The following is a 17,500-nucleotide window of genomic DNA, read 5'->3' as shown; positions in this document are numbered from 1 at the left end:
TCCGTGTCATGGCATTTGTTTTTGAAGTAACTGAATGGACTTCGGCGTCTTGGAGCTAAAAATCACTTGTCTAGTCTGAGTCCCAATAGATGGCAGTGGTGACGGAATTCTGTGCACATTCTTGACTTGGAGCCAAATTGACGTTTTTTTGAAGGCTGAATGACATAGGAACCGAACAAGACTGGCAAGAGATCTTCTTGAAAAATATGCTAAAGACCATCATTAATTTATGCCGAAAAGAAGGCATGCAATTTCTTGCAGGGTCAGTGTTTCGTGCGGCAATCCTTCAAACCCAGGTGTAGGAAAGTGGTCGGAAGTGAGAAGTAAAAACTTGTGAGCCTTTTTTCGTCGTCGAGAAGAAGTGTTTAAAGAGATGGAGATCAAAGTTTTGGGTTAACCAACGATGGGCCTCTGCCGATATCACATACCCACAGTTGGAATTGTCAGCTTCTTATGGCAAACACATTCAACGAGTTGGCTGAAGGCCATTTTGCAAAGAGTGAAAGCTCCGAATACTGCCAGCTAGGCGTGATTGGTAAAATCTAGCTTGGGAGGGCCTGTCCGGGAGTTGAACCCGGGACCTCTCGCACCCTAAGCGAGAATCATGCCACTAGACCAACAGGCCGAAAACAGTTCTATAGTGGTTGGACAGGGGCGAAATTTACTGTCACACGCCATGAGAAAGAAAAGAAATAATCGAGTGCCTTGGTCCATGTGAGGCTCGAACTCACGACCTTGGCGTTATCAGCACCACGCTCTGCCAGCTGAGCTAAAGGACCAGGTGGAATTAACGAATGGTGTGGTTTGTGATTTCAAAACGCGTCCAGCACAATACAAGGTAATTTTCCTGTTAGTTTTGACTAAATCTTACGTGGTCGATACAAATCATTGGTTTGATAAATATCACGTATAGAGAGAGATATTAACTGTTTATAAAGAATTCTTTTGATTTTTAAATTTGCCAAGCCCTAAAACAAAGAACCGTTGGGTCGACAGACAATAGATGATCTCTTGGTGGCACATCAATGATTATAGGTGACGTAACTGTGGGTATGGCTCCAGACAGAGGATTTTTAAATTGTCAAGATGCTGAGGATAGACGGATGTTTAGAAATTCATAAGCCTATTGTAAGGTCTGTTGCCAGATAATGGTGGATTGTTATCCAGTGAGTTGTGTGGAGACTAGATATGCTGAAAACACAACCTGCAGTTAGAAGCCCTGTGGCTTTGGCAAACTTCCTCACCAGGTCATTTTCTCTTTCTTCGTAATGTTTGAGCCAGCAGCCTTGCACGTCTCAGATCCTTTGCTTTAAAGGCAGCCACTAGTCGCACAAGTCAAAATGATCCTCTCTCCCCGGCGGGGAATCGAACCCCGGTCTCCCGCGTGACAGGCGGGGATACTATCCACTATACTACCGAGGAAGAACACGGTGTCTTGCCAAGGCTTAAAATGCGTGTTAAGTTTGATACACGAATCGCGAACATGCGCCGAAGAATATTCATGATGGAATCACGGAACCGCCATGTTTGGCACACTGGATGGCAATGTGTGAGGGATGCAGTCGGTCGTTTCGGCACATAATTTACGCAAGCTAAGTGTGGTTTTAAATCTTTGTTCCTTCTAGTAGCGTTTCTTTTCTGCCGGAACCAAAATTGAAACGTTGGACTCGCGAAACGAGGTGCATGAATTACTTGCAGACGTGTCACGGCGATGTTTAATGATCCTTTAACTAAGAGAGGTTGCAATGGGGAATTAGCTCAAATGGTAGAGCGCCCGCTTAGCATGCGGGAGGTACCGGGATCAATGCCCGGATTCTCCACGTGCGATCAAATGTGGCCAATGTTCGGAGCTCAAACAATCTCATGCTGACTTTTTCTTATGCATGGCACAACCACGCTGGTCTTGTGAATGATATACTTGGCCAGAGCGCTTGTTTTGTGAAAAGGAAGTCATTGCCTCAAGTGCCATTGGTGCCTAAGTATTAGTGTCTGACACATCTTGCCGTGTGGCACGGTGACATGCAAACCACCTGTTTTCCGTGTCATGGCATTTGTTTTTGAAGTAACTGAATGGACTTCGGCGTCTTGGAGCTAAAAATCACTTGTCTAGTCTGAGTCCCAATAGATGGCAGTGGTGACGGAATTCTGTGCACATTCTTGACTTGGAGCCAAATTGACGTTTTTTTGAAGGCTGAATGACATAGGAACCGAACAAGACTGGCAAGAGATCTTCTTGAAAAATATGCTAAAGACCATCATTAATTTATGCCGAAAAGAAGGCATGCAATTTCTTGCAGGGTCAGTGTTTCGTGCGGCAATCCTTCAAACCCAGGTGTAGGAAAGTGGTCGGAAGTGAGAAGTAAAAACTTGTGAGCCTTTTTTCGTCGTCGAGAAGAAGTGTTTAAAGAGATGGAGATCAAAGTTTTGGGTTAACCAACGATGGGCCTCTGCCGATATCACATACCCACAGTTGGAATTGTCAGCTTCTTATGGCAAACACATTCAACGAGTTGGCTGAAGGCCATTAGCTCCGAATACTGCCAGCTAGGCGTGATTGGTAAAATCTAGCTTGGGAGGGCCTGTCCGGGAGTTGAACCCGGGACCTCTCGCACCCTAAGCGAGAATCATGCCACTAGACCAACAGGCCGAAAACAGTTCTATAGTGGTTGGACAGGGGCGAAATTTACTGTCACACGCCATGAGAAAGAAAAGAAATAATCGAGTGCCTTGGTCCATGTGAGGCTCGAACTCACGACCTTGGCGTTATCAGCACCACGCTCTGCCAGCTGAGCTAAAGGACCAGGTGGAATTAACGAATGGTGTGGTTTGTGATTTCAAAACGCGTCAAGCACAATACAAGGTAATTTTCCTGTTAGTTTTGACTAAATCTTACGTGGTCGATACAAATCATTGGTTTGATAAATATCACGTATAGAGAGAGATATTAACTGTTTATAAAGAATTCTTTTGATTTTTAAATTTGCCAAGCCCTGAAACAAAGAGCCGTTGTGTCGACAGACAATAGATGATCTCTTGGTGGCACATCAATGATTATAGGTGACGTAACTGTGGGTATGGCTCCAGACAGAGGATTTTTAAATTGTCAAGATGCCGAGGATGGACGGATGTTTAGAAATTCATAAGCCTATTGTAAGGTCTGTTGCCAGATAATGGTGGATTGTTATCCAGTGAGTTGTGTGGAGAGTGGATATGCTAAAAACACAACCTGCAGATAGAAGCCTTGTGGCTTTGGCAAACTTCCTCACCAGGTCATTTTCTCTTTCTTCGTAATGTTTGAGCCAGCAGCCTTGCACGTCTCAGATCCTTTGCTTTGAAGGCAGCCACTAGTCGCACAAGTCAAAATGATCCTCTCTCCCCGGCGGGGAATCGAACCCCGGTCTCCCGCGTGACAGGCGGGGATACTATCCACTATACTACCGAGGAAAAACACGGTGTCTTGCCAAGGCTTAAAATGCGTGTTAAGTTTGATACACGAATCGCGAACATGCGCCGAAGAATATTCATGATGGAATCACGGAACCGCCATGTTTGGCACACTGGATGGCAATGTGTGAGGGATGCAGTCGGTCGTTTCGGCACATAATTTACGCAAGCTAAGTGTGGTTTTAAATCTTTGTTCCTTCTAGTAGCGTTTCTTTTCTGCCGGAACCAAAATTGAAACGTTGGACTCGCGAAACGAGGTGCATGAATTACTTGCAGACGTGTCACGGCGATGTTTAATGATCCTTTAACTAAGAGAGGTTGCAATGGGGAATTAGCTCAAATGGTAGAGCGCCCGCTTAGCATGCGGGAGGTACCGGGATCAATGCCCGGATTCTCCACGTGCGATCAAATGTGGCCAATGTTCGGAGCTCAAACAATCTCATGCTGACTTTTTCTTATGCATGGCGCAACCACGCTGGTCTTGTGAATGACATACTTGGCCAGAGCGCTTGTTTTGTGAAAAGGAAGTCATGGCCTCAAGTGCCATTGGTGCCTAAGTATTAGTGTCTGACACATCTTGCCGTGTGGCACGGTGACATGCAAACCACCTGTTTTCCGTGTCATGGCATTTGTTTTTGAAGTAACTGAATGGACTTCCGCGTCTTGGAGCTAAAAATCACTTGTCTAGTCTGAGTCCCAATAGATGGCAGTGGTGACGGAATTCTGTGCACATTCTTGACTTGGAGCCAAATTGACGTTTTTTTGAAGGCTGAATGACATAGGAACCGACAAGACTGGCAAGAGATCTTCTTGAAAAATATGCTAAAGACCATCATTAATTTATGCCGAAAAGAAGGCATGCAATTTCTTGCAGGGTCAGTGTTTCGTGCGGCAATCCTTCAAACCCAGGTGTAGGAAAGTGGTCGGAAGTGAGAAGTAAAAACTTGTGAGCCTTTTTTCGTCGTCGAGAAGAAGTGTTTAAAGAGATGGAGATCAAAGTTTTGGGTTAACCAACGATGGGCCTCTGCCGATATCACATACCCACAGTTGGAATTGTCAGCTTCTTATGGCAAACACATTCAACGAGTTGGCTGAAGGCCATTAGCTCCGAATACTGCCAGCTAGGCGTGATTGGTAAAATCTAGCTTGGGAGGGCCTGTCCGGGAGTTGAACCCGGGACCTCTCGCACCCTAAGCGAGAATCATGCCACTAAACCAACAGGCCGAAAACAGTTCTATAGTGGTTGGACAGGGGCGAAATTTACTGTCACACGCCATGAGAAAGAAAAGAAATAATCGAGTGCCTTGGTCCATGTGAGGCTCGAACTCACGACCTTGGCGTTATCAGCACCAGGCTCTGCCAGCTGAGCTAAAGGACCAGGTGGAATTAACGAATGGTGTGGTTTGTGATTTCAAAACGCGTCCAGCACAATACAAGGTAATTTTCCTGTTAGTTTTGACTAAATCTTACGTGGTCGATACAAATCATTGGTTTGATAAATATCACGTATAGAGAGAGCTATTAACTGTTTATAAAGAATTCTTTTGATTTTTAAATTTGCCAAGCCCTGAAACAAAGAGCCGTTGTGTCGACAGATAATAGATGATCTCTTGGTGGCACATCAATGATTATAGGTGACGTAACTGTGGGTATGGGTCCAGACAGAGGATTTTTAAATTGTCAAGATGCCGAGGATGGACGGATGTTTAGAAATTCATAAGCCTATTGTAAGGTCTGTTGCCAGATAATGGTGGATTGTTATCCAGTGAGTTGTGTGGAGACTGGATATGCTGAAAACACAACCTGCAGATAGAAGCCCTGTGGCTTTGGCAAACTTCCTCACCAGGTCATTTTCTCTTTCTTCGTAATGTTTGAGCCAGCAGCCTTGCACGTCTCAGATCCTTTGCTTTGAAGGCAGCCACTAGTCGCACAAGTCAAAATGATCCTCTCTCCCCGGCGGGGAATCGAACCCCGGTCTCCCGCGTGACAGGCGGGGATACTATCCACTATACTACCGAGGAAAAACACGGTGTCTTGCCAAGGCTTAAAATGCGTGTTAAGTTTGATACACGAATCGCGAACATGCGCCGAAGAATATTCATGATGGAATCACGGAACCGCCATGTTTGGCACACTGGATGGCAATGTGTGAGGGATGCAGTCGGTCGTTTCGGCACATAATTTACGCAAGCTAAGTGTGGTTTTAAATCTTTGTTCCTTCTAGTAGCGTTTCTTTTCTGCCGGAACCAAAATTGAAACGTTGGACTCGCGAAACGAGGTGCATGAATTACTTGCAGACGTGTCACGGCGATGTTTAATGATCCTTTAACTAAGAGAGGTTGCAATGGGGAATTAGCTCAAATGGTAGAGCGCCCGCTTAGCATGCGGGAGGTACCGGGATCAATGCCCGGATTCTCCACGTGCGATCAAATGTGGCCAATGTTCGGAGCTCAAACAATCTCATGCTGACTTTTTCTTATGCATGGCACAACCACGCTGGTCTTGTGAATGACATACTTGGCCAGAGCGCTTGTTTTGTGAAAAGGAAGTCATGGCCTCAAGTGCCATTGGTGCCTAAGTATTAGTGTCTGACACATCTTGCCGTGTGGCACGGTGACATGCAAACCACCTGTTTTCCGTGTCATGGCATTTGTTTTTGAAGTAACTGAATGGACTTCGGCGTCTTGGAGCTAAAAATCACTTGTCTAGTCTGAGTCCCAATAGATGGCAGTGGTGACGGAATTCTGTGCACATTCTTGACTTGGAGCCAAATTGACGTTTTTTTGAAGGCTGAATGACATAGGAACCGAACAAGACTGGCAAGAGATCTTCTTGAAAAATATGCTAAAGACCATCATTAATTTATGCCGAAAAGAAGGCATGCAATTTCTTGCAGGGTCAGTGTTTCGTGCGGCAATCCTTCAAACCCAGGTGTAGGAAAGTGGTCGGAAGTGAGAAGTAAAAACTTGTGAGCCTTTTTTCGTCGTCGAGAAGAAGTGTTTAAAGAGATGGAGATCAAAGTTTTGGGTTAACCAACGATGGGCCTCTGCCGATATCACATACCCACAGTTGGAATTGTCAGCTTCTTATGGCAAACACATTCAACGAGTTGGCTGAAGGCCATTAGCTCCGAATACTGCCAGCTAGGCGTGATTGGTAAAATCTAGCTTGGGAGGGACTGTCCGGGAGTTGAACCCGGGACCTCTCGCACCCTAAGCGAGAATCATGCCACTAGACCAACAGGCCGAAAACAGTTCTATAGTGGTTGGACAGGGGCGAAATTTACTGTCACACGCCATGAGAAAGAAAAGAAATAATCGAGTGCCTTGGTCCATGTGAGGCTCGAACTCACGACCTTGGCGTTATCAGCACCACGCTCTGCCAGCTGAGCTAAAGGACCAGGTGGAATTAACGAATGGTGTGGTTTGTGATTTCAAAACGCGTCCAGCACAATACAAGGTAATTTTCCTGTTAGTTTTGACTAAATCTTACGTGGTCGATACAAATCATTGGTTTGATAAATATCACGTATAGAGAGAGATATTAACTGTTTATAAAGAATTCTTTTGATTTTTAAATTTGCCAAGCCCTGAAACAAAGAGCCGTTGTGTCGACAGACAATAGATGATCTCTTGGTGGCACATCAATGATTATAGGTGACGTAACTGTGGGTATGGCTCCAGACAGAGGATTTTTAAATTGTCAAGATGCCGAGGATGGACGGATGTTTAGAAATTCATAAGCCTATTGTAAGGTCTGTTGCCAGATAATGGTGGATTGTTATCCAGTGAGTTGTGTGGAGACTGGATATGCTGAAAACACAACCTGCAGATAGAAGCCCTGTGGCTTTGGCAAACTTTCTTCACCAGGTCTTCTCTTTCTTCGTAATGTTTGAGCCAGCAGCCTTGCACGTCTCAGATCCTTTGCTTTGAAGGCAGCCACTAGTCGCACAAGTCAAAATGATCCTCTCTCCCCGGCGGGGAATCGAACCCCGGTCTCCCGCGTGACAGGCGGGGATACTATCCACTATACTACCGAGGAAAAACACGGTGTCTTGCCAAGGCTTAAAATGCGTGTTAAGTTTGATACACGAATCGCGAACATGCGCCGAAGAATATTCATGATGGAATCACGGAACCGCCATGTTTGGCACACTGGATGGCAATGTGTGAGGGATGCAGTCGGTCGTTTCGGCACATAATTTACGCAAGCTAAGTGTGGTTTTAAATCTTTGTTCCTTCTAGTAGCGTTTCTTTTCTGCCGGAACCAAAATTGAAACGTTGGACTCGCGAAACGAGGTGCATGAATTACTTGCAGACGTGTCACGGCGATGTTTAATGATCCTTTAACTAAGAGAGGTTGCAATGGGGAATTAGCTCAAATGGTAGAGCGCCCGCTTAGCATGCGGGAGGTACCGGGATCAATGCCCGGATTCTCCACGTGCGATCAAATGTGGCCAATGTTCGGAGCTCAAACAATCTCATGCTGACTTTTTCTTATGCATGGCACAACCACGCTGGTCTTGTGAATGACATACTTGGCCAGAGCGCTTGTTTTGTGAAAAGGAAGTCATGGCCTCAAGTGCCATTGGTGCCTAAGTATTAGTGTCTGACACATCTTGCCGTGTGGCACGGTGACATGCAAACCACCTGTTTTCCGTGTCATGGCATTTGTTTTTGAAGTAACTGAATGGACTTCGGCGTCTTGGAGCTAAAAATCACTTGTCTAGTCTGAGTCCCAATAGATGGCAGTGGTGACGGAATTCTGTGCACATTCTTGACTTGGAGCCAAATTGACGTTTTTTTGAAGGCTGAATGACATAGGAACCGAACAAGACTGGCAAGAGATCTTCTTGAAAAATATGCTAAAGACCATCATTAATTTATGCCGAAAAGAAGGCATGCAATTTCTTGCAGGGTCAGTGTTTCGTGCGGCAATCCTTCAAACCCAGGTGTAGGAAAGTGGTCGGAAGTGAGAAGTAAAAACTTGTGAGCCTTTTTTCGTCGTCGAGAAGAAGTGTTTAAAGAGATGGAGATCAAAGTTTTGGGTTAACCAACGATGGGCCTCTGCCGATATCACATACCCACAGTTGGAATTGTCAGCTTCTTATGGCAAACACATTCAACGAGTTGGCTGAAGGCCATTAGCTCCGAATACTGCCAGCTAGGCGTGATTGGTAAAATCTAGCTTGGGAGGGCCTGTCCGGGAGTTGAACCCGGGACCTCTCGCACCCTAAGCGAGAATCATGCCACTAGACCAACAGGCCGAAAACAGTTCTATAGTGGTTGGACAGGGGCGAAATTTACTGTCACACGCCATGAGAAAGAAAAGAAATAATCGAGTGCCTTGGTCCATGTGAGGCTCGAACTCACGACCTTGGCGTTATCAGCACCACGCTCTGCCAGCTGAGCTAAAGGACCAGGTGGAATTAACGAATGGTGTGGTTTGTGATTTCAAAACGCGTCCAGCACAATACAAGGTAATTTTCCTGTTAGTTTTGACTAAATCTTACGTGGTCGATACAAATCATTGGTTTGATAAATATCACGTATAGAGAGAGATATTAACTGTTTATAAAGAATTCTTTTGATTTTTAAATTTGCCAAGCCCTGAAACAAAGAGCCGTTGTGTCGACAGACAATAGATGATCTCTTGGTGGCACATCAATGATTATAGGTGACGTAACTGTGGGTATGGCTCCAGACAGAGGATTTTTAAATTGTCAAGATGCCGAGGATGGACGGATGTTTAGAAATTCATAAGCCTATTGTAAGGTCTGTTGCCAGATAATGGTGGATTGTTATCCAGTGAGTTGTGTGGAGACTGGATATGCTGAAAACACAACCTGCAGATAGAAGCCCTGTGGCTTTGGCAAACTTTCTTCACCAGGTCTTCTCTTTCTTCGTAATGTTTGAGCCAGCAGCCTTGCACGTCTCAGATCCTTTGCTTTGAAGGCAGCCACTAGTCGCACAAGTCAAAATGATCCTCTCTCCCCGGCGGGGAATCGAACCCCGGTCTCCCGCGTGACAGGCGGGGATACTATCCACTATACTACCGAGGAAAAACACGGTGTCTTGCCAAGGCTTAAAATGCGTGTTAAGTTTGATACACGAATCGCGAACATGCGCCGAAGAATATTCATGATGGAATCACGGAACCGCCATGTTTGGCACACTGGATGGCAATGTGTGAGGGATGCAGTCGGTCGTTTCGGCACATAATTTACGCAAGCTAAGTGTGGTTTTAAATCTTTGTTCCTTCTAGTAGCGTTTCTTTTCTGCCGGAACCAAAATTGAAACGTTGGACTCGCGAAACGAGGTGCATGAATTACTTGCAGACGTGTCACGGCGATGTTTAATGATCCTTTAACTAAGAGAGGTTGCAATGGGGAATTAGCTCAAATGGTAGAGCGCCCGCTTAGCATGCGGGAGGTACCGGGATCAATGCCCGGATTCTCCACGTGCGATCAAATGTGGCCAATGTTCGGAGCTCAAACAATCTCATGCTGACTTTTTCTTATGCATGGCACAACCACGCTGGTCTTGTGAATGACATACTTGGCCAGAGCGCTTGTTTTGTGAAAAGGAAGTCATGGCCTCAAGTGCCATTGGTGCCTAAGTATTAGTGTCTGACACATCTTGCCGTGTGGCACGGTGACATGCAAACCACCTGTTTTCCGTGTCATGGCATTTGTTTTTGAAGTAACTGAATGGACTTCGGCGTCTTGGAGCTAAAAATCACTTGTCTAGTCTGAGTCCCAATAGATGGCAGTGGTGACGGAATTCTGTGCACATTCTTGACTTGGAGCCAAATTGACGTTTTTTTGAAGGCTGAATGACATAGGAACCGAACAAGACTGGCAAGAGATCTTCTTGAAAAATATGCTAAAGACCATCATTAATTTATGCCGAAAAGAAGGCATGCAATTTCTTGCAGGGTCAGTGTTTCGTGCGGCAATCCTTCAAACCCAGGTGTAGGAAAGTGGTCGGAAGTGAGAAGTAAAAACTTGTGAGCCTTTTTTCGTCGTCGAGAAGAAGTGTTTAAAGAGATGGAGATCAAAGTTTTGGGTTAACCAACGATGGGCCTCTGCCGATATCACATACCCACAGTTGGAATTGTCAGCTTCTTATGGCAAACACATTCAACGAGTTGGCTGAAGGCAATTAGCTCCGAATACTGCCAGCTAGGCGTGATTGGTAAAATCTAGCTTGGGAGGGACTGTCCGGGAGTTGAACCCGGGACCTCTCGCACCCTAAGCGAGAATCATGCCACTAGACCAACAGGCCGAAAACAGTTCTATAGTGGTTGGACAGGGGCGAAATTTACTGTCACACGCCATGAGAAAGAAAAGAAATAATCGAGTGCCTTGGTCCATGTGAGGCTCGAACTCACGACCTTGGCGTTATCAGCACCACGCTCTGCCAGCTGAGCTAAAGGAGCAGGTGGAATTAACGAATGGTGTGGTTTGTGATTTCAAAACGCGTCCAGCACAATACAAGGTAATTTTCCTGTTAGTTTTGACTAAATCTTACGTGGTCGATACAAATCATTGGTTTGATAAATATCACGTATAGAGAGAGATATTAACTGTTTATAAAGAATTCTTTTGATTTTTAAATTTGCCAAGCCCTGAAACAAACAACCGTTGTGTCGACAGACAATAGATGATCTCTTGGTGGCACATCAATGATTATAGGTGACGTAACTGTGCGTATGGCTCCAGACAGAGGATTTTTAAATTGTCAAGATGCCGAGGATGGACGGATGTTTAGAAATTCATAAGCCTATTGCAAGGTCTGTTGCCAGATAATGGTGGATTGTTATCCAGTGAGTTGTGTGGAGACTGGATATGCTGAAAACACAACCTGCAGTTAGAAGCCCTGTGGCTTTGGCAAACTTTCTTCACCAGGTCATTTTCTCTTTCTTCGTAATGTTTGAGCCAGCAGCCTTGCACGTCTCAGATCCTTTGCTTTGAAGGCAGCCACTAGTCGCACAAGTCAAAATGATCCTCTCTCCCCGGCGGGGAATCGAACCCCGGTCTCCCGCGTGACAGGCGGGGATACTATCCACTATACTACCGAGGAAAAACACGGTGTCTTGCCAAGGCTTAAAATGCGTGTTAAGTTTGATACACGAATCGCGAACAGGCGCCGAAGAATATTCATGATGGAATCACGGAACCGCCATGTTTGGCACACTGGATGGCAATGTGTGAGGGATGCAGTCGGTCGTTTCGGCACATAATTTACGCAAGCTAAGTGTGGTTTTAAATCTTTGTTCCTTCTAGTAGCGTTTCTTTTCTGCCGGAACCAAAATTGAAACGTTGGACTCGCGAAACGAGGTGCATGAATTACTTGCAGACGTGTCACGGCGATGTTTAATGATCCTTTAACTAAGAGAGGTTGCAATGGGGAATTAGCTCAAATGGTAGAGCGCCCGCTTAGCATGCGGGAGGTACCGGGATCAATGCCCGGATTCTCCACGTGCGATCAAATGTGGCCAATGTTCGGAGCTCAAACAATCTCATGCTGACTTTTTCTTATGCATGGCACAACCACGCTGGTCTTGTGAATGACATACTTGGCCAGAGCGCTTGTTTTGTGAAAAGGAAGTCATGGCCTCAAGTGCCATTGGTGCCTAAGTATTAGTGTCTGACACATCTTGCCGTGTGGCACGGTGACATGCAAACCACCTGTTTTCCGTGTCATGGCATTTGTTTTTGAAGTAACTGAATGGACTTCGGCGTCTTGGAGCTAAAAATCACTTGTCTAGTCTGAGTCCCAATAGATGGCAGTGGTGACGGAATTCTGTGCACATTCTTGACTTGGAGCCAAATTGACGTTTTTTTGAAGGCTGAATGACATAGGAACCGAACAAGACTGGCAAGAGATCTTCTTGAAAAATATGCTAAAGACCATCATTAATTTATGCCGAAAAGAAGGCACGCAATTTCTTGCAGGGTCAGTGTTTCGTGCGGCAATCCTTCAAACCCAGGTGTAGGAAAGTGGTCGGAAGTGAGAAGTAAAAACTTGTGAGCCTTTTTTCGTCGTCGAGAAGAAGTGTTTAAAGAGATGGAGATCAAAGTTTTGGGTTAACCAACGATGGGCCTCTGCCGATATCACATACCCACAGTTGGAATTGTCAGCTTCTTATGGCAAACACATTCAACGAGTTGGCTGAAGGCCATTAGCTCCGAATACTGCCAGCTAGGCGTGATTGGTAAAATCTAGCTTGGGAGGGCCTGTCCGGGAGTTGAACCCGGGACCTCTCGCACCCTAAGCGAGAATCATGCCACTAGACCAACAGGCCGAAAACAGTTCTATAGTGGTTGGACAGGGGCGAAATTTACTGTCACACGCCATAAGAAAGAAAAGAAATAATCGAGTGCCTTGGTCCATGTGAGGCTCGAACTCACGACCTTGGCGTTATTAGCACCACGCTCTGCCAGCTGAGCTAAAGGAGCAGGTGGAATTAACGAATGGTGTGGTTTGTGATTTCAAAACGCGTCCAGCACAATACAAGGTAATTTTCCTGTTAGTTTTGACTAAATCTTACGTGGTCGATACAAATCATTGGTTTGATAAATATCACGTATAGAGAGAGATATTAACTGTTTATAAAGAATTCTTTTGATTTTTAAATTTGCCAAGCCCTGAAACAAACAACCGTTGTGTCGACAGACAATAGATGATCTCTTGGTGGCACATCAATGATTATAGGTGACGTAACTGTGCGTATGGCTCCAGACAGAGGATTTTTAAATTGTCAAGATGCCGAGGATGGACGGATGTTTAGAAATTCATAAGCCTATTGTAAGGTCTGTTGCCAGATAATGGTGGATTGTTATCCAGTGAGTTGTGTGGAGACTGGATATGCTGAAAACACAACCTGCAGTTAGAAGCCCTGTGGCTTTGGCAAACTTTCTTCACCAGGTCATTTTCTCTTTCTTCGTAATGTTTGAGCCAGCAGCCTTGCACGTCTCAGATCCTTTTCTTTGAAGGCAGCCACTAGTCGCACAAGTCAAAATGATCCTCTCTCCCCGGCGGGGAATCGAACCCCGGTCTCCCGCGTGACAGGCGGGGATACTATCCACTATACTACCGAGGAAAAACACGGTGTCTTGCCAAGGCTTAAAATGCGTGTTAAGTTTGATACACGAATCGCGAACATGCGCCGAAGAATATTCATGATGGAATCACGGAACCGCCATGTTTGGCACACTGGATGGCAATGTGTGAGGGATGCAGTCGGTCGTTTCGGCACATAATTTACGCAAGCTAAGTGTGGTTTTAAATCTTTGTTCCTTCTAGTAGCGTTTCTTTTCTGCCGGAACCAAAATTGAAACGTTGGACTCGCGAAACGAGGTGCATGAATTACTTGCAGACGTGTCACGGCGATGTTTAATGATCCTTTAACTAAGAGAGGTTGCAATGGGGAATTAGCTCAAATGGTAGAGCGCCCGCTTAGCATGCGGGAGGTACCGGGATCAATGCCCGGATTCTCCACGTGCGATCAAATGTGGCCAATGTTCGGAGCTCAAACAATCTCATGCTGACTTTTTCTTATGCATGGCACAACCACGCTGGTCTTGTGAATGACATACTTGGCCAGAGCGCTTGTTTTGTGAAAAGGAAGTCATGGCCTCAAGTGCCATTGGTGCCTAAGTATTAGTGTCTGACACATCTTGCCGTGTGGCACGGTGACATGCAAACCACCTGTTTTCCGTGTCATGGCATTTGTTTTTGAAGTAACTGAATGGACTTCGGCGTCTTGGAGCTAAAAATCACTTGTCTAGTCTGAGTCCCAATAGATGGCAGTGGTGACGGAATTCTGTGCACATTCTTGACTTGGAGCCAAATTGACGTTTTTTTGAAGGCTGAATGACATAGGAACCGAACAAGACTGGCAAGAGATCTTCTTGAAAAATATGCTAAAGACCATCATTAATTTATGCCGAAAAGAAGGCATGCAATTTCTTGCAGGGTCAGTGTTTCGTGCGGCAATCCTTCAAACCCAGGTGTAGGAAAGTGGTCGGAAGTGAGAAGTAAAAACTTGTGAGCCTTTTTTCGTCGTCGAGAAGAAGTGTTTAAAGAGATGGAGATCAAAGTTTTGGGTTAACCAACGATGCGCCTCTGCCGATATCACATACCCACAGTTGGAATTGTCAGCTTCTTATGGCAAACACATTCAACGAGTTGGCTGAAGGCCATTAGCTCCGAATACTGCCAGCTAGGCGTGATTGGTAAAATCTAGCTTGGGAGGGCCTGTCCGGGAGTTGAACCCGGGACCTCTCGCACCCTAAGCGAGAATCATGCCACTAGACCAACAGGCCGAAAACAGTTCTATAGTGGTTGGACAGGGGCGAAATTTACTGTCACACGCCATGAGAAAGAAAAGAAATAATCGAGTGCCTTGGTCCATGTGAGGCTCGAACTCACGACCTTGGCGTTATCAGCACCACGCTCTGCCAGCTGAGCTAAAGGACCAGGTGGAATTAACGAATGGTGTGGTTTGTGATTTCAAAACGCGTCCAGCACAATACAAGGTAATTTTCCTGTTAGTTTTGACTAACATGGATGTACGCAGATGACACCCACCTAACATATGCGAGTGACAATACAGGCGACATAGAATCAAGACTTAACCATGATCTAGAAAATGTTAAAAAGTGGTTGATAGCAAACAAACTTACCCTGAACATGAGAAAAACCGAATTTATGCTGATTGGATCAAGGCAGAGGTTGTATGCTCTCACAAATCCTCCAATTCCCGAGATTAATGGTGCTCCTATCACTCAAGTTTCTGTTGCTAAATCCCTGGGCGTGCTTATTGATAATAATCTTAACTGGAGTAGCCATGTCGATAAACTGACAAAGAAAGTAGCTTCTGGAATTGGAGCCCTCAAACGTATAAGGCATCTCGTTCCTCAGACGACATTGCACTCTATTTATCACGCTTTACTTCAACCGCACTTTGACTACTGCAATGTCGTCTGGGGAAACTGTGGTATCACGTTACATGACAAATTACAAAAACTGCAAAATAGAGCAGCCAGAGTTTTGACCTTCTCTAATTTTGATGCAAATGCTAGCGAGCTATTCAAAATTTTAGGCTGGAAAAATCTAGTTAGCCAGCAACAAATTGCGCTGGCCACAATGGTCTATAAGTGTCTTCAGGGGCTAGCACCGGAATATCTATGTTCTAAATTTACAAACCGCGAATCTGTTTATAGTTTAAGAGACTCTGAAAGAAAGCTTAATGTTCCGTTTCCACGGACAAATTATTATAGAAACAGCTTCAGCTATAGAGGTGCTACTGTCTGGAATAGCTTACCCCTCAAAGCGAGACAAGCAGAGTCTCTTGGGCTTTTCAAAAATCTGATTAAAGACATATTTTAGTATAAAGCACGGCATTCATGGAAAGCAGCTTTAGAATTAATATAGTATTATAGTAATTGTATTTTATTGTAATCATTTTAAAATTTTACCTTTTGTAATTTAGATTTTAGCATTGTTTGTAATCTTAGCTGATGATTTTACCGTGCATAAATAATAAAATATCATATCATATCATATCACTAAATCTTACGTGGTCGATACAAATCATTGCTTTGATAAATATCACGTATAGAGAGAGATATTAACTGTTTATAAAGAATTCTTTTGATTTTTAAATTTGCCAAGCCCTGAAACAAACAACCGTTGTGTCGACAGACAATAGATGATCTCTTGGTGGCACATCAATGATTATAGGTGACGTAACTGTGGGTATGGCTCCAGACAGAGGATTTTTAAATTGTCAAGATGCCGAGGATGGACGGATGTTTAGAAATTCATAAGCCTATTGTAAGGTCTGTTGCCAGATAATGGTGGATTGTTATCCAGTGAGTTGTGTGGAGACTGGATATGCTGAAAACACAACCTGCAGTTAGAAGCCCTGTGGCTTTGGCAAAGAGCACAAAATGTACAGGAAATCGGAATATCGGCGGAGAAATACGCTTGACCTTTCGAAGGTAGAGTATCGTTACAGTAGCGTATTTCTAAGTGTGCGAGATTTGTTTAAAGATGTCCTCCCCGATTCACCTAACATAGCAGTGATTAATTTGGATGTAACAATTATTTTTATTGTGCCCCGTTTTCCTGGTCGAGGCATTTCTAGACTTGCATTAAATGCTGTGGCTGAAACGTTTCAAATCTCGAGAGCAAACGCGGCCAAAGTAACAGCTGATGTGTTCTTTAATAGCCTTGCAAAGAGCAAATTATACACAGGCTGTGCAAATGTGCTGGCAATTCCTCTGGAAATAATTTTATTTGGATAATAGACAATAATCTGAATGTGAAAAAGGTTAAAGACAGTTGCAAAGAACATAGGAAAGAGATTGTGAATATTTTATGAGCACCGTAAGTTGGGTTGTCATTAATGTTTTAAAGCAACATTAATTTTGCACTAAGGAAATTCTTGTTTGTTGTTTGTTGTACCTCTGCAAATATAAAATCTTAACCTTGATATTTCTGTTTGCGGCAAAGATCCCATTAGGTCACATTCTTTCAATATTTTTTATTCATTTATCAGCTTTATTGGACACATCAGAAAAAGTAGCACAATATTTCGGTTTAGGGAAACAAAATAGAACTACAAAAAATGAACCATTATTAACTGATTTGATGTACTATTTTCATATATTTTCCACAGAAAGAAGGAAAGCATACTCTTTCTATAGTACAACTGTACAAGTATGTACCTGGACACAGTTGAACAACAATAATAACAATAATTATTGTTGTTCAACTGTATCCAGCTGCTTGGGTTTTGAAATCAGCATAAATATTATACTCAGGCAAAATGCAAAATGTCACTGCAGCATTAATCTATTTAGACAAATCTTTGAAGAGGTAAAACAGCACTCTACAGAATGACAGAAATGTGGTCACAGATAAAAAGATAAATTATTTTCTGAGTTTATTAAAGAAAGGTCAAAAGGATTTTCCACTCTTAATAGTCGTGTGTCCAATGCAAAAAGATTACTCCAATCCTTACAAAAGGGCTACAGCTTCAT

General features: G+C 44.2%; 30 non-coding genes across 30 annotated transcripts; 7 read left to right on the top strand and 23 right to left on the bottom strand.

Moving 5' to 3' along the window:
* Positions 1 to 553: 553 nt before the first annotated feature.
* On the bottom strand, positions 554 to 625 carry Trnap-agg (transfer RNA proline (anticodon AGG)). Its single transcript has one exon. It is a non-coding gene; the product is annotated as a tRNA-Pro (tRNA).
* An 81-nt stretch (positions 626 to 706) lies between these two features.
* Positions 707 to 779, bottom strand: Trnai-gau (transfer RNA isoleucine (anticodon GAU)). The gene has a single exon. It is a non-coding gene; the product is annotated as a tRNA-Ile (tRNA).
* Positions 780 to 1,350: 571 nt separating this feature from the next.
* Trnad-guc (transfer RNA aspartic acid (anticodon GUC)) lies at positions 1,351 to 1,422 on the bottom strand. Its single transcript has one exon. It is a non-coding gene; the product is annotated as a tRNA-Asp (tRNA).
* Positions 1,423 to 1,747: 325 nt separating this feature from the next.
* Trnaa-agc (transfer RNA alanine (anticodon AGC)) lies at positions 1,748 to 1,820 on the top strand. Its single transcript has one exon. It is a non-coding gene; the product is annotated as a tRNA-Ala (tRNA).
* A 755-nt stretch (positions 1,821 to 2,575) lies between these two features.
* On the bottom strand, positions 2,576 to 2,647 carry Trnap-agg (transfer RNA proline (anticodon AGG)). Its single transcript has one exon. It is a non-coding gene; the product is annotated as a tRNA-Pro (tRNA).
* An 81-nt stretch (positions 2,648 to 2,728) lies between these two features.
* Trnai-gau (transfer RNA isoleucine (anticodon GAU)) lies at positions 2,729 to 2,801 on the bottom strand. Its single transcript has one exon. It is a non-coding gene; the product is annotated as a tRNA-Ile (tRNA).
* A 571-nt stretch (positions 2,802 to 3,372) lies between these two features.
* On the bottom strand, positions 3,373 to 3,444 carry Trnad-guc (transfer RNA aspartic acid (anticodon GUC)). The gene has a single exon. It is a non-coding gene; the product is annotated as a tRNA-Asp (tRNA).
* Positions 3,445 to 3,769: 325 nt separating this feature from the next.
* Trnaa-agc (transfer RNA alanine (anticodon AGC)) lies at positions 3,770 to 3,842 on the top strand. Its single transcript has one exon. It is a non-coding gene; the product is annotated as a tRNA-Ala (tRNA).
* Positions 3,843 to 4,596: 754 nt separating this feature from the next.
* Trnap-agg (transfer RNA proline (anticodon AGG)) lies at positions 4,597 to 4,668 on the bottom strand. The gene has a single exon. It is a non-coding gene; the product is annotated as a tRNA-Pro (tRNA).
* An 81-nt stretch (positions 4,669 to 4,749) lies between these two features.
* On the bottom strand, positions 4,750 to 4,822 carry Trnai-gau (transfer RNA isoleucine (anticodon GAU)). Its single transcript has one exon. It is a non-coding gene; the product is annotated as a tRNA-Ile (tRNA).
* A 571-nt stretch (positions 4,823 to 5,393) lies between these two features.
* Trnad-guc (transfer RNA aspartic acid (anticodon GUC)) lies at positions 5,394 to 5,465 on the bottom strand. Its single transcript has one exon. It is a non-coding gene; the product is annotated as a tRNA-Asp (tRNA).
* Positions 5,466 to 5,790: 325 nt separating this feature from the next.
* Trnaa-agc (transfer RNA alanine (anticodon AGC)) lies at positions 5,791 to 5,863 on the top strand. The gene has a single exon. It is a non-coding gene; the product is annotated as a tRNA-Ala (tRNA).
* Positions 5,864 to 6,618: 755 nt separating this feature from the next.
* On the bottom strand, positions 6,619 to 6,690 carry Trnap-agg (transfer RNA proline (anticodon AGG)). The gene has a single exon. It is a non-coding gene; the product is annotated as a tRNA-Pro (tRNA).
* Positions 6,691 to 6,771: 81 nt separating this feature from the next.
* On the bottom strand, positions 6,772 to 6,844 carry Trnai-gau (transfer RNA isoleucine (anticodon GAU)). Its single transcript has one exon. It is a non-coding gene; the product is annotated as a tRNA-Ile (tRNA).
* A 569-nt stretch (positions 6,845 to 7,413) lies between these two features.
* Trnad-guc (transfer RNA aspartic acid (anticodon GUC)) lies at positions 7,414 to 7,485 on the bottom strand. The gene has a single exon. It is a non-coding gene; the product is annotated as a tRNA-Asp (tRNA).
* Positions 7,486 to 7,810: 325 nt separating this feature from the next.
* On the top strand, positions 7,811 to 7,883 carry Trnaa-agc (transfer RNA alanine (anticodon AGC)). The gene has a single exon. It is a non-coding gene; the product is annotated as a tRNA-Ala (tRNA).
* Positions 7,884 to 8,638: 755 nt separating this feature from the next.
* Trnap-agg (transfer RNA proline (anticodon AGG)) lies at positions 8,639 to 8,710 on the bottom strand. The gene has a single exon. It is a non-coding gene; the product is annotated as a tRNA-Pro (tRNA).
* An 81-nt stretch (positions 8,711 to 8,791) lies between these two features.
* On the bottom strand, positions 8,792 to 8,864 carry Trnai-gau (transfer RNA isoleucine (anticodon GAU)). Its single transcript has one exon. It is a non-coding gene; the product is annotated as a tRNA-Ile (tRNA).
* A 569-nt stretch (positions 8,865 to 9,433) lies between these two features.
* Positions 9,434 to 9,505, bottom strand: Trnad-guc (transfer RNA aspartic acid (anticodon GUC)). The gene has a single exon. It is a non-coding gene; the product is annotated as a tRNA-Asp (tRNA).
* A 325-nt stretch (positions 9,506 to 9,830) lies between these two features.
* Trnaa-agc (transfer RNA alanine (anticodon AGC)) lies at positions 9,831 to 9,903 on the top strand. Its single transcript has one exon. It is a non-coding gene; the product is annotated as a tRNA-Ala (tRNA).
* Positions 9,904 to 10,658: 755 nt separating this feature from the next.
* On the bottom strand, positions 10,659 to 10,730 carry Trnap-agg (transfer RNA proline (anticodon AGG)). Its single transcript has one exon. It is a non-coding gene; the product is annotated as a tRNA-Pro (tRNA).
* An 81-nt stretch (positions 10,731 to 10,811) lies between these two features.
* On the bottom strand, positions 10,812 to 10,884 carry Trnai-gau (transfer RNA isoleucine (anticodon GAU)). The gene has a single exon. It is a non-coding gene; the product is annotated as a tRNA-Ile (tRNA).
* A 572-nt stretch (positions 10,885 to 11,456) lies between these two features.
* On the bottom strand, positions 11,457 to 11,528 carry Trnad-guc (transfer RNA aspartic acid (anticodon GUC)). Its single transcript has one exon. It is a non-coding gene; the product is annotated as a tRNA-Asp (tRNA).
* A 325-nt stretch (positions 11,529 to 11,853) lies between these two features.
* Trnaa-agc (transfer RNA alanine (anticodon AGC)) lies at positions 11,854 to 11,926 on the top strand. The gene has a single exon. It is a non-coding gene; the product is annotated as a tRNA-Ala (tRNA).
* Positions 11,927 to 12,681: 755 nt separating this feature from the next.
* On the bottom strand, positions 12,682 to 12,753 carry Trnap-agg (transfer RNA proline (anticodon AGG)). The gene has a single exon. It is a non-coding gene; the product is annotated as a tRNA-Pro (tRNA).
* Positions 12,754 to 12,834: 81 nt separating this feature from the next.
* Positions 12,835 to 12,907, bottom strand: Trnai-aau (transfer RNA isoleucine (anticodon AAU)). The gene has a single exon. It is a non-coding gene; the product is annotated as a tRNA-Ile (tRNA).
* Positions 12,908 to 13,479: 572 nt separating this feature from the next.
* Positions 13,480 to 13,551, bottom strand: Trnad-guc (transfer RNA aspartic acid (anticodon GUC)). Its single transcript has one exon. It is a non-coding gene; the product is annotated as a tRNA-Asp (tRNA).
* A 325-nt stretch (positions 13,552 to 13,876) lies between these two features.
* Trnaa-agc (transfer RNA alanine (anticodon AGC)) lies at positions 13,877 to 13,949 on the top strand. Its single transcript has one exon. It is a non-coding gene; the product is annotated as a tRNA-Ala (tRNA).
* A 755-nt stretch (positions 13,950 to 14,704) lies between these two features.
* Trnap-agg (transfer RNA proline (anticodon AGG)) lies at positions 14,705 to 14,776 on the bottom strand. The gene has a single exon. It is a non-coding gene; the product is annotated as a tRNA-Pro (tRNA).
* An 81-nt stretch (positions 14,777 to 14,857) lies between these two features.
* On the bottom strand, positions 14,858 to 14,930 carry Trnai-gau (transfer RNA isoleucine (anticodon GAU)). The gene has a single exon. It is a non-coding gene; the product is annotated as a tRNA-Ile (tRNA).
* Between the last annotated feature and the right edge of the window lie 2,570 nt (positions 14,931 to 17,500).

This window comes from Montipora foliosa, chromosome 11 (genome assembly GCF_036669935.1).
Source record: "Montipora foliosa isolate CH-2021 chromosome 11, ASM3666993v2, whole genome shotgun sequence".
NCBI lineage: Eukaryota > Metazoa > Cnidaria > Anthozoa > Scleractinia > Acroporidae > Montipora > Montipora foliosa.
The sequence above is the reverse complement of the archived record's forward strand: the minus strand, read 5'-3'. Positions and strand labels throughout refer to the sequence as shown.